The following is an 11,175-nucleotide window of genomic DNA, read 5'->3' as shown; positions in this document are numbered from 1 at the left end:
TGGTAGTATGCTGCGGCTTCTTGCCACTTCTGCGGACTCAGTTGATTGGCAGAGTGCAGTCAGCTGATACAGGCTCATGTGGAGTTTTTTTTTGTTTGTTTTTTGTTTTTTTGTGTTTTTTTTTTTTAAATAGGGCAGTGTTTTATTTTCCTTTACACCTTAATGAATACTTCTTGATGACTGCACATGGGGTTAGGCTGCTTGGTAGTTCAGAAAGTTCACAGCAATGGTGTTTTCCTGACAGTGTGTAGTCTTCAGTAGAGAGTGCAATGACTTGTATGATGTCACTGTCAAACCAGCAAGACTGCATTTATGCATCCGTTGTTTTCAGGATTGTTGGTAACGTGGGCATACTTTACCCTAAATAACCTTGCTTCCTTGTGTCACAAGGCCCAACTCGCTCACATTCACTTCAATAACTGTACTGTAGAGGGAAAAGTTACGGATACTGGGTATATAGAATCCTTTTTAGACATAAAATATTCTTTAGGCTTTCTTTACAAAGACATGGAGGCATGAAGCAGGTTGGAAATGTGGACAGACTGGCTAGAATGCAATTTAGCCAGGTGTAACCAAGCTAAATTGGAACCATAGTGACAGGGCAAGGCCGAAGTAACAGGGCAGGACCACATTCTTGGGAAAGATAAGCGTACAGAGAGTTTTCACCTGATCCTGACTCACGTAGGTTGGGTTCCTTTGGAATGTTCCACTATTTTTATGTTATACCACCCTAGCAACCCCCTCACCCCCTTCCCATTCCTTGGTTTGTGGTTTTTCCCTATAAAAACTCCTTTCAAACTGGCTGTCGGGATCAATTCAGCTCCTGCATGGGCATACGAATTGACCGGCAGCTAGCTGTCATGCCCTAATAAACAGCCTCGCAATTGCTCCGGTACATGGTGTCTCGAGCAGATTACTGGGTGGTTGCGACTTTCTGAGACTTGAGAGAGGGTCTCCCCTCTGCGGAGGTCTTCAGTACCTTTGGTGATCACACCCAGGGTTGTATATAACGGGGATGATGGATTCTTTTTCTCACCTAGTATAGGCAGCCAAAAAGTAGCCTTCAGCTCAGGGTGTGTGACATGGGCTTTTTTGAAACGTAGACCCATTGGCCTAATGAACCTTTCATATTTAGGTGGTTTTCTTCTAAAACCATCACCAACAAAGCAGACTTTAGTAACCATTCTCTTCCATGCCTTCTTTTTTCTTTTTCCTGTTCGAATAACTTTCAATACTTCTGTTTCACCTTGGGCACGAACTTTGGGTAGAGGAACCTCCCATTTTCCCGCCTTTTCTTTTCATTTCTGCTTAATCATGTTGGAAAGTACTTTTGCTCTGGACTGCCCCTCTCTGTCCAGCAGATAGGCAGGCACTGCTCCTTGTGGAGTCTTCTCATCATCCTTCTGCTTGGTGTTTCTCTTTTCATGCATCTTAATAGTCTTTTTCATTTGTATTTTCTCGGCATGGCTCTGTTTATGGTAGAGCTTAGCCTTCAGGCCAATCAGTTCTTTTGCCTTCTTTGAACGTTCATGGGCCTCCCGACCTTCTTTCTTTCTCTTTTTCTCATGGTAGTCCAAACGATAGCCATATCGTTTGCAGTGCAATTCAATATATTCATTTTGTGGCATGTTGACAGCAGCGGAGCAGCCATCTGCGAGCTCCTGGGTTTTAAAAACCTCTTAATTTCTAGGTGTCACTGGCCCACGAGCCTGGTTCAGTCAAGCCGGAACGGGAAAGTCATGTGGAGTTTTTAAGACAGACTCGTGTGCTGAGGCAAGACCTGAGAAGGATGTGTGATGTTTGGAGGGAGTATAAATAGGACTGTGAGAGGGGCTTGCTGGTAGAGCTAGCTCTGCATCACTTATCTGTCTCCTGATCTTCACTTCCTTGAGAGAGACACAACGGAGAACTTTTCCTAGCTTCCCTGCTGGTCTGAATCCCTCCTGCTGACTCATGCTGACTCTGAGGCCTGGCTGTCTCTGCTAGATCATGTCACTACTGCTGATTCATGTTTGTTATCCTGTCTGTACCGAACTGGACTGCTCGTGTATTCCTGAAGTATTTTTGGGTGGATCGAGCTGCCACTGCTGACCTGTGAACTGAACTGCTGATTTCCTGACAACCCAAATGGGATTTGTTCCAAAGAACCATTTCTAAACAGGTCCATTTCCCCTGTATCTTTTCCTTTCCACTACCTCTGGTGGGTGGCGGGCTAGAAGGGAGGTTAAAGCATTTAAGAATCATCATTAAGATTAGGTTTTGAAATTTTAAAGCTTACAATCTAACCCTCAGCACGTCTTAGGTTTCAAGGGCAGATGTAAAGATGGAAGTGTTAGAGTGATGTTTTTGTATACCGTGTAAAGATGTGTCTCTGTCCTTCTTTGCCTGACTAAGGCAGCTTCTGATTGGTTAAAATACAAAAGCCTATGGCCTATAGCATAAGGCATAATAGGTAAGGCAGGACATCTGACCTGGGAAAGTCAGACAAGGGAAGATTTGCCACTCAAACTTGGAATAAGTCAGATGTATGAAACTGAGGAGAGTTAATAAGCATCCATGTGACAGAACTTAGATTAGCATAAATGGGATAATAAGGTATGAAATAGTTGAAAACAAGCCTAGCATAAGGCCTAGGCATAAACAAACAAACAAACAAACGAACAAGTCTTCGTGTCCTTTTTCGGAAGCTGGAGCAGGTTCAGAAAGGCCCACAGTTACATGGAAGAAGGAGTCTGAGAGAGACCATGGTTCTGTAATGATGCCTAAAAGCCTATAACTAAGACAAATGTGAGTCTGGGGTCATTGGCCGCAGGCCCATGAGGACAAAGCAGGCAGAGTCAATGAACAGGGTTTCAGACAGCCTGAGTACAAACAGTAATAATGGCACCCCGGATCAGATTTGGGGAGATGGATCAATTCACCTTCTGAGTGAATCAAGGGTTGTATAGTTTTGGGGTAAGGAGATAGGAATATCCAGAGTGGGCAGAGGTCATTGGCTGAAGGTGCTAAGGTATTGAGATGCCTCATTAGCATGGGAAGGCACTCCAGGAACCTCAGGTGCTTGCTAATCAGGTTCTTATCAGGAAAAAGGAAGCTGGATCTGTAACCTAACCAAGGCTACGTGACATTCCACAGGTAGATGGGGTCAGAGTAGGAAAGGCCTTGCTGGTAAAAAGAGTCATTTTTCTTGGTGCTCAGAAGAGTATCCGGACAACCATCTGTAATGGCAGTTCCTGGGGACCCGACCTCCTCTTCTGGTCTCCAACAGTACTAGGCAGGCATGAGGTACATATACACACAGGCAAAGCATCCATGTGGAGAAAATAATAATTAAAAAAATTCTTATATTTTTTGTTTTATTTTTTACTATTGCTGTGATGAAACACCATGGCCAAAAACAAGTTGGGGAGGAAAAACGTCAATATAACAGTTTATCATCAATAAGCGGTGAGGACAGAAGCTCACACAGAACAGGAACCTGGAGGCAGGGGCTGACACATGGACCATTGAGGGTGCTGCTTACAGGCTTTCTTGTCACGGCTTACTTAGCTGCTTTATAGAACTCAGGCCAGAGGTGGCCTCACCCACAACGGGCTGAGCCTTCCTCCGTCAACAGCTAGTTTAGAAAAGGTGGTGGTATGTGCCCTTAATCCCAGCCCTAGGAAGGCAGAGGCAGGAGGATCTCTGTGAATTTGAGGTCAGCCTGGTCTACAGAGCAAGTTTCAGGACGGCCAGAGCTTCACAAAGAAACCCTATCTAAAAAAAACAAAAACAAAGAAAAAAATTAAACACTTAAAACATTCAGTTTCTTTAAAATAGGCACTTTTTTTTTTAAATCCAAAATCTTTTAAAATTCAAAATCTCTCAACTGTGGACTCCTGTAAAATCAAAATAAATAAGTTCTTACCATAAGAGGGAAAAATCAGGGCACAGTCACAAACAGATCAAACTCCAGAAGTATAAATAACCCAACGTCCAATGTCTGGGATTCACTCATGATATTTTGTGCTCCTCCAAGGGTGTGAGCCATTTCTCTGGCTCCACCCTCTGCAATACTCACAGCTTGTCTTCTAGGCTCCAGTTGGCTACACTCCCCACTGCTGATACTATTCTTGGTGGTCGTTCGATGGTACTTACATCTCCAAAACTCTGGGGTCTTCTGCTGTAACCGGGCTATCCTTTCACCAATAGCCTCTCATAGGCTCTCTTCATCATGATAAGCCTCAACTTCTCCTGGTATTAACTTGTCTTAGTCAGGGTTTCTATTGCACCATGACCAAAAGCAAGTTGGGAGAACAGGGTTCATTCAGTTTATACTTCCGTATCACTGTTCATCACTGAGGGAAGTCAAGGCAGGTATTCAAGCAGGGCAGGAACCTGGAGGCTAGAGCTGATGTGGAGGCCATGGAGGGTGCTGCTTACTGGGTTGTTCTCCATGGCTTGCTCAGTCTGTCTTTTTATAGAACCCAGGACCATCAGCCCAGGGGAAGCCCCACATACAATGGGCTGGGTCCTCCCTCATCAAGCAGTAATTAAGAAAATGCCCTACAATGGATCTTATGGAGGCATTTCCTCCATTGAGTCTCCCTCCTCTCAGATGACTGCACCTTGTGTTGTTGACATAAAACTAGCCAGTACAGCAGTGTTAGGTTTCACTCGAAGACTTAGCCTACCCTAGCCAAGTGATCTAAACTCATTTTTTATTTTTGTTGTTTGTTTGAGACAGGGTCAGTCTCACCACATAGACCAGGGTGACTTGGAACTCTCAGATCCACCCATCTCTGCCTTCTGAGCGTCAGGATTGAAGGCAAGCAGCACCTCACCAGGCCCGCTGCCTTGTGAAGCATGCAACGCAGTTCGACTCAGGTTCCCAAGGCTGGTCACTTCTATTCATCTCTACAAACCCTCCATCAGCCCAAAGTAAAGCTCTGTCTGTGCTCACTAAACACTGCCTTCCAGCGCTCCATTCTCCCAGCCTGTGGTGATTTTCATCTCATTCTCTGTCTCTGAATTATCTGTTCTAGTACCTCATATAAACAGAGTCATATAGTATCTAAAAAAGCTAGTTTTGCTTCTAGGGGAGAAAAGACACAGCCATGCACCTATTTCTTCTTACTTAATGAGCAAGTGCATGCATGTACACACACACACACACACACACACACACACACACACACACACACACACACACACACTGTAGTAAGCTACCATGTCCCGGAGTCCCACACTCTCAGTACCACGGCTATTTGATCAACAATTTTTAATTGGCCCTGACCCTTTAAATACCTTTCCTAAAGACTCTCAGAGTCCAGGCTGAACTTCTAATTAGCTAAGTGAGGTGGTGCTGCACACCCCGCTCGAGGTGAGTGAGCAGAGTCTTCAATATACTTTATCTTCCCTCTCTGTGTGTACGTGTTCATGTGTTTGCAGGTGCACGTATGTGTGCTGGTACATGTGTGTATGTGGAGGACAGAGGACAAAGCTGATTGTTCTTCCCCAGGCACCATTCACCCTGTTTGTTGAGATAGAGCTCTCACTGGTCTGGACCTTACCAAATACTCCATGCTAGCTAGTCAGAGAGCCAAAGTAATCTACCTCTCTCTACCTTCCCAGCACTGGGATCATAAGTACAACCTACCATGCCTGGTTATTTTTATATGGACTCTGGAATTCAAAGGCCAGCAAGAAAGAAAGACAGACAAAGAAATGATGACTTAAGATAGTTTATTTAGGAAAATCCTGCAGACAGGGTCACTTTAAGAAGCAGAGTCCACCCATTGTCTGTTTACAGGCTGGAGCAGGCAGAAGACAGAAGGGGGTTGGGAGAAATTTCTTTGTAAAAGGTGGACATTGGTCATTGCTAGGAGTGACCAAACAGTGGTGACTAGCGAGGGAAAGAATGCCAGCCAGGTGACTGCAGACCTCTCCTGTGGCCAGCCATTGTCAGAGGGTCTGTAGGGGGCGGGGCAGGAATTTAGGAATACAAGTCTGGAATGCTAATTCCTGTGGTTTCCAGGGTGTGTGGGGGTCGGGGGTGGGATCTGCACTATTTAACCAGAGAGGACGGTTTTCTAAGTGCAGTGGCCACGGCAAACAGGAGCAAGCTCGAGGCAGAGCAAGCGCCTTATCTACTGAGCTAGCTCCCCCAGTCCCTGCTCCTCTGCCTCAGAGTGCTGGGAGTAAGTCTCATGCCAGCACCCATGGCTCCCTTACTACACTGTGAAGGAAGCCAAGGGAAGGTGCTTTACAGGAGTGAGACCTGCAGGGCTCCTCTGTTCTGGCTACACAGAGAGAGCACCTCAGAATCTTTGAAAAGTTATGAATGAGAAAAAAAAAGTCTGAATGTCTGGGGTTGAGAGTAGAAAACCATATATATATATATTTTTTTAAAAGATTTATTTCTTTTTTATTGGATATTTTATTTATTTACATTTCAAATGTTATCCCCTTTCCCAGTTTCCCCTCTGCAAATCCCCCATCCCATCCCCCCTTACCCTGCTTCTATGAGGGTGCTCTCCCATCCACCCACCCATTCCTGCCTTAGCACCCTAGCATTCCTCTTCACTGGGGTATCAAGCCTTCACAGGACCAAGGGCCTCCCCTCCCATTGATGCCAGATAAGGCCCCTTCAGCTCTTCAGTCCTTCCCCTAACTCCTCCATTGGGGTTTCTGTGCTCAGTCCGATGGTTGGCTGCGGGCATCCGAATCTGTATTGATCAGGATCTGGCAGAGCCACTCAGGAGACAGCTGTATCAGGCTCCTGTCAGCAAGTACTTCTTGGCATCTGCAATAGTGTCTGGGTTTGGTGTCTGCATATGGGATGGATCTCCAGGTGGAGCAGTCTCTGTATGGCCTTTCCTTCAGTCTCTGCTCCACTCTTTGTCCCTGTATTTCCTTTAGACAGGAGCAATTCTAGGTTAACATTTTGGAGATGAGTGGATGGCCCCATCCCTCAACCAGGGGGCCATGTCTAACCTCTGGATATGGCTTGGACAGGTTCTCCCTCCCCTTTGTGGAGTATTTCAGCTAATGTCATCCCCGTGGGGTCCTGGGAGGCTCTTACTTTCCTGGTATCTGGGACTTTCTGGTCACTACCTCCAGTTCTCCATCCCCCATTGCTACCCACTGTACATCTCCTCTGTACATCTCCCCCATCTCCTCCCATACCTGATTCTGCTCCTCTTTTTCCCCTCCCCCTCCTCTCTTCCTCTCAAGTCCCTCCCACCCTTTACTTCCCTTGATTATTTTGTTCCCCCTTTTCAGTAGGCCTGAAGCATCCACTCTTTGGTCTTCCTTCCTCTTGAGCTTCATGTGGCCCATGAGTTGTATCAAGGGTATTCCACTCTTTGCCTAATATCCACTTATCACTTAACATCCTCAGTCATCAGGGAAATGCATATCAAAACAACCCGGAGATTCCTCCTCACACCAGTCAGAATGGCTAAGATAAAAAATTCAGGTGACAGCAGATGCTGGCAAGGATGTGGAAAAAGAGGAATACTCCTCCATTGCTGGTGAGATTGCAAGCTGGTGCAATCACTCTGGAAATCAGCCTGGTGGTTCCTCAGGAAATTGGACATAGTATTACCTGAGGACCCAGCTATACCACTCCTGGGCATATTCCCAGAAGATGCTCCAACATATGACAAGGACATATGCTCCACTGTGTTCATAGCAGCCTTATTTATAATAACCAGAAGCTGGAAACAACCCAGATATCCCTCAACAGATGAATGGATACAGAAAATGTGGTATATTTACGCAATGGAATACTACTCAGCTATTAAAAACAATGACTTCATGAAATTCACAGGCAAATGGATGGATCTAGAAAATATCATCCTGGGTGAGGTAACCCAGACAAAAAAGAACACACATGGTATGTACTCACTGATAAATGGATATTAGGCAAAGATTTATTTCTTTTATTTATGAGTACAATGTAGCTATCTACAGACACACTAGAAAAGGACATCAGATTCCATTACAGATGGTTGTGAGCCACCATGTGGTCGCTAGGGTTTGAACTCAGGACCTCTGGAAGAGCAGCCAGTGCTCTTAACCACTGAGCCATCTCTCCAGCCCCCATATATATATTCTTGAACTCATCAAATCCTTAAAGTGTCAGACACAGTGGCACATACCTCTGAACCCTGTACTCTGAGAATTGCAGGCCAGCTAGGGCTACACTAGCAAGACCTCTGTCTCAAAACCAAAACCTCTCTCTCATTTGGGGCCTGGTGAGATTAAGACTACTTAGTGCTCGTGCAGAGGACCCAGGGTGGGTTTCCAGTACCCACAGGGCAGCTCATAACCAGCTGTTACTCCAGCTCCATGGCTTCTGACGCCCTCTTTTGGCTTCTGTTGTCACCAGGTATGTGTGGTATATATATATAGACATACAGGCAAACACCCATACACATCAAAGTAAAACTTTCTTTCTTTTCTTTCTTTTTTTTTTAGTTTAAACCTGAGAACTAAGGTTGGAGAGATGGCTCAGCAGTTAAGAAGGTATATTGCTTTTCCAGAGGACCCAAGTCTAATTCCCAGCATTAGGTGGCTTTCAACTGCTCATAACTCCATCTTCAGGGAGATCCAACACTTCTGACACCCAAAAGCACTTGTACACACACACACACACACCCCACACACATAATGAAACATTTTTTTTTATAGTCTGAGAATTATTGTGGCAGAGGAATACTTAGTCTGTCTTTCTATATTGGACAAGATTCCAGGATGAAGTCAGAGAAACTCTTTATCTTCCAAGATTATCAAGAACACTTGTGGATCTTGCAATAGACTCAGGATGAATTCCCAGCACTCTCATTAATCCAGTTCCTGGAAAACCCATATCCTCTTCTATCTTCCTTGGCAAGCTGGTGCACATATATACATGTAAGCAAATCACTCTAACATGTTAAAAAAAAGATTAAGAAATATGTCTTTTAGGTGACTTATTCCTTGTGCAATTATGGTAAAATATTTAATACAGACCTGAGGGATATAGCCTACTCCACACCTAGGCTGTAGCATAAAGCCCATTGTTCCTAGTGTTAGATAGTCAGCTAGATTTGAGTAGGTTTAGAGGCCACTGCAGATAGGTTCTCCCATAACAGAATAATAATAGGAACCGTTGTCCTTTCCTTTAAGAGTTAATCCAAGCCGGGTGCCATGTACACAACTTAATCCCAACATGGGAGCCAGAAGCAGGTGGATTTCTGTGAATTCCAGGCCATCCTGGTCTTCATAGCAAGTTCTAAGCCAGCCACGGCAACACAGTGAGACCTGTCTCAAGTGAAACAAACCAAAGTTAATCCAAATAAGCCTGTTAGTCACCCGGACTGGAAGATGAATGAAAGTCTGTACCAGAGACCTCAGAGAACAACACTCTGGCAGAGGACGACTATTGGGAGTCTATTTTCTCTTTTCACTGTGGAATCCAGAAACTCAGGCCGTCAGGCTTGCCCACTGAGAATTGTCCATCCCATAATGAGAGCTTTAACATCACAAGCCCCAACAGGCTAGACCCAGGCAACATCCGCAGCCGGCTAGCTAAAGCGATAAGTAATGGTAAAGAGCACAGAGATTTCTTCAACAGGGACACGTGGTAAAGAGGAACAAACTAGACTTAAGCTTTAGACAAATACATAATTAAACTGTCATTGTCTGGTTGTTGTCTTTCCTGATTGCTATCCCGGATACGACCCACCAAGGTCCAAAAAAGTCCTTACTGATTCAGGTGAGAAGTTATCAGGAAATAAGAACTTCTGCTCCTGGGTGTGACCCCGCCTTATCTGGGGGTGGTCTCCCTGCCCTGAGTTCTTGGAATCCAAGATGATTCAAGGAAAGTCCAATCACAATGTCTGCTTCCTGTCCCTCCGCCTGAGTGAAGGAAAGGACCGGGGCAGAGGTGTCCGACTTCCTTCTGCTTTTACATACCACCTGAGCCCAAGCGAGGATGCAGCAGGCATTTCTAAAAAACTAGAGAATTTAGGGAATACAGAAAAAAATATGGAAGAAATTAAAGTCTTAAAATCACTGTTGAAAACCAGGGTGTGAAGGCCGGGACCGGGCAGAGGCAGGCGGATCTACATAGTGAGACGCTGTCTCAGAAACAAACAAAAAACAAAAACCACATTGTTGAGATGGGGCTGTGCCCTGTCCTAAATTACTCCAGATGGAGTGAAACCGGAAGTTCCAGGCTGTGCTTGGCCCCAGTGTTAACCATTGCCACAATATTTTGCAAAGCTCCTCCATTTTGGTTAAACAGTGACAGTCCCAAAACTGAAGGTTTAATAGATTCCTGCCCTCCCCAGTAAGGCTGCCCAGAAAAGCTGTTTATCTGTATTATCGACCACCTGACATTCATTAACCCATTACGTACCATATTGCCTTAGCTACCCCTCTCAATGACTGACCGTGGACCTATACAAGTACCATTTCAATCAGGCCTGCCCTCCTCCCGGACCACCACCACTCCTTATACAAAGAAACAGTAGGCTCTGGTTCTTATACTATTTTCCATCCCCAACCCCCTTCCTTCCCCCACATATACACATGCGATGACCTCCCTTTGTTTGTCCTTCATGTCAACCTTACACCAAGAGACTTCACTCTTCACTAGCACCACCCACAAGGCAAAGAATAGTAAATAACTAGCTCCTTAAAGTCTAAAGGCAGAAGTGACCATATGAGCATACGGACATATTAAAATCTTATCAGGAAAACCAGGTCTCGGAACCAATCAAGCACACTAGACCCAGGTAAGGGTACAACAGCTTCTCCTGGACTTCGTGAAAATGACTCCTAACTGAATGAAAAACGAAATAAAAGAAAGTCATGACTAATCCAAAAGTGTGGAGATTTTTATTGTAGGTATAAAGGAGAAGGCAAGCAGAGGGAAGAGTCCAAGCTGAACATGGCCGGGCGGACTAAACCAGATCGTTAAGAGGCGCTGCGGACAGGAGTGGCATCTCGGGCCAAGATGCCAAAAGCCTGGAGTAGCCAAAATGGGGGCGGTGGTGGCGCACGCCTTTAATCCCAGCAATCGGGAGGCAGAGGCAGGCGGATTTCTGAGTTCGAGGCCAGCCTGGTCTACAGAGTGAGTTCCAGGACAGCCAGGGCTATACAGAGAAACCCTGCCTCGAAAAACCAAAAAAAAAAAAAAAAAAA

At 45.2% G+C, this 11,175-nt stretch overlaps 1 pseudogene; it reads right to left on the bottom strand.

The window, feature by feature from the left end:
- Window positions 1-290: 290 nt before the first annotated feature.
- LOC114628554 lies at window positions 291-1,628 on the bottom strand (annotated as a pseudogene).
- Window positions 1,629-11,175: the final 9,547 nt, after the last annotated feature.

This window comes from Grammomys surdaster, unplaced genomic scaffold (genome assembly GCF_004785775.1).
Source record: "Grammomys surdaster isolate TR1022 unplaced genomic scaffold, NIH_TR_1.0 66, whole genome shotgun sequence".
Lineage (NCBI taxonomy): Eukaryota > Metazoa > Chordata > Mammalia > Rodentia > Muridae > Grammomys > Grammomys surdaster.
The sequence above is the reverse complement of the archived record's forward strand: the minus strand, read 5'-3'. Positions and strand labels throughout refer to the sequence as shown.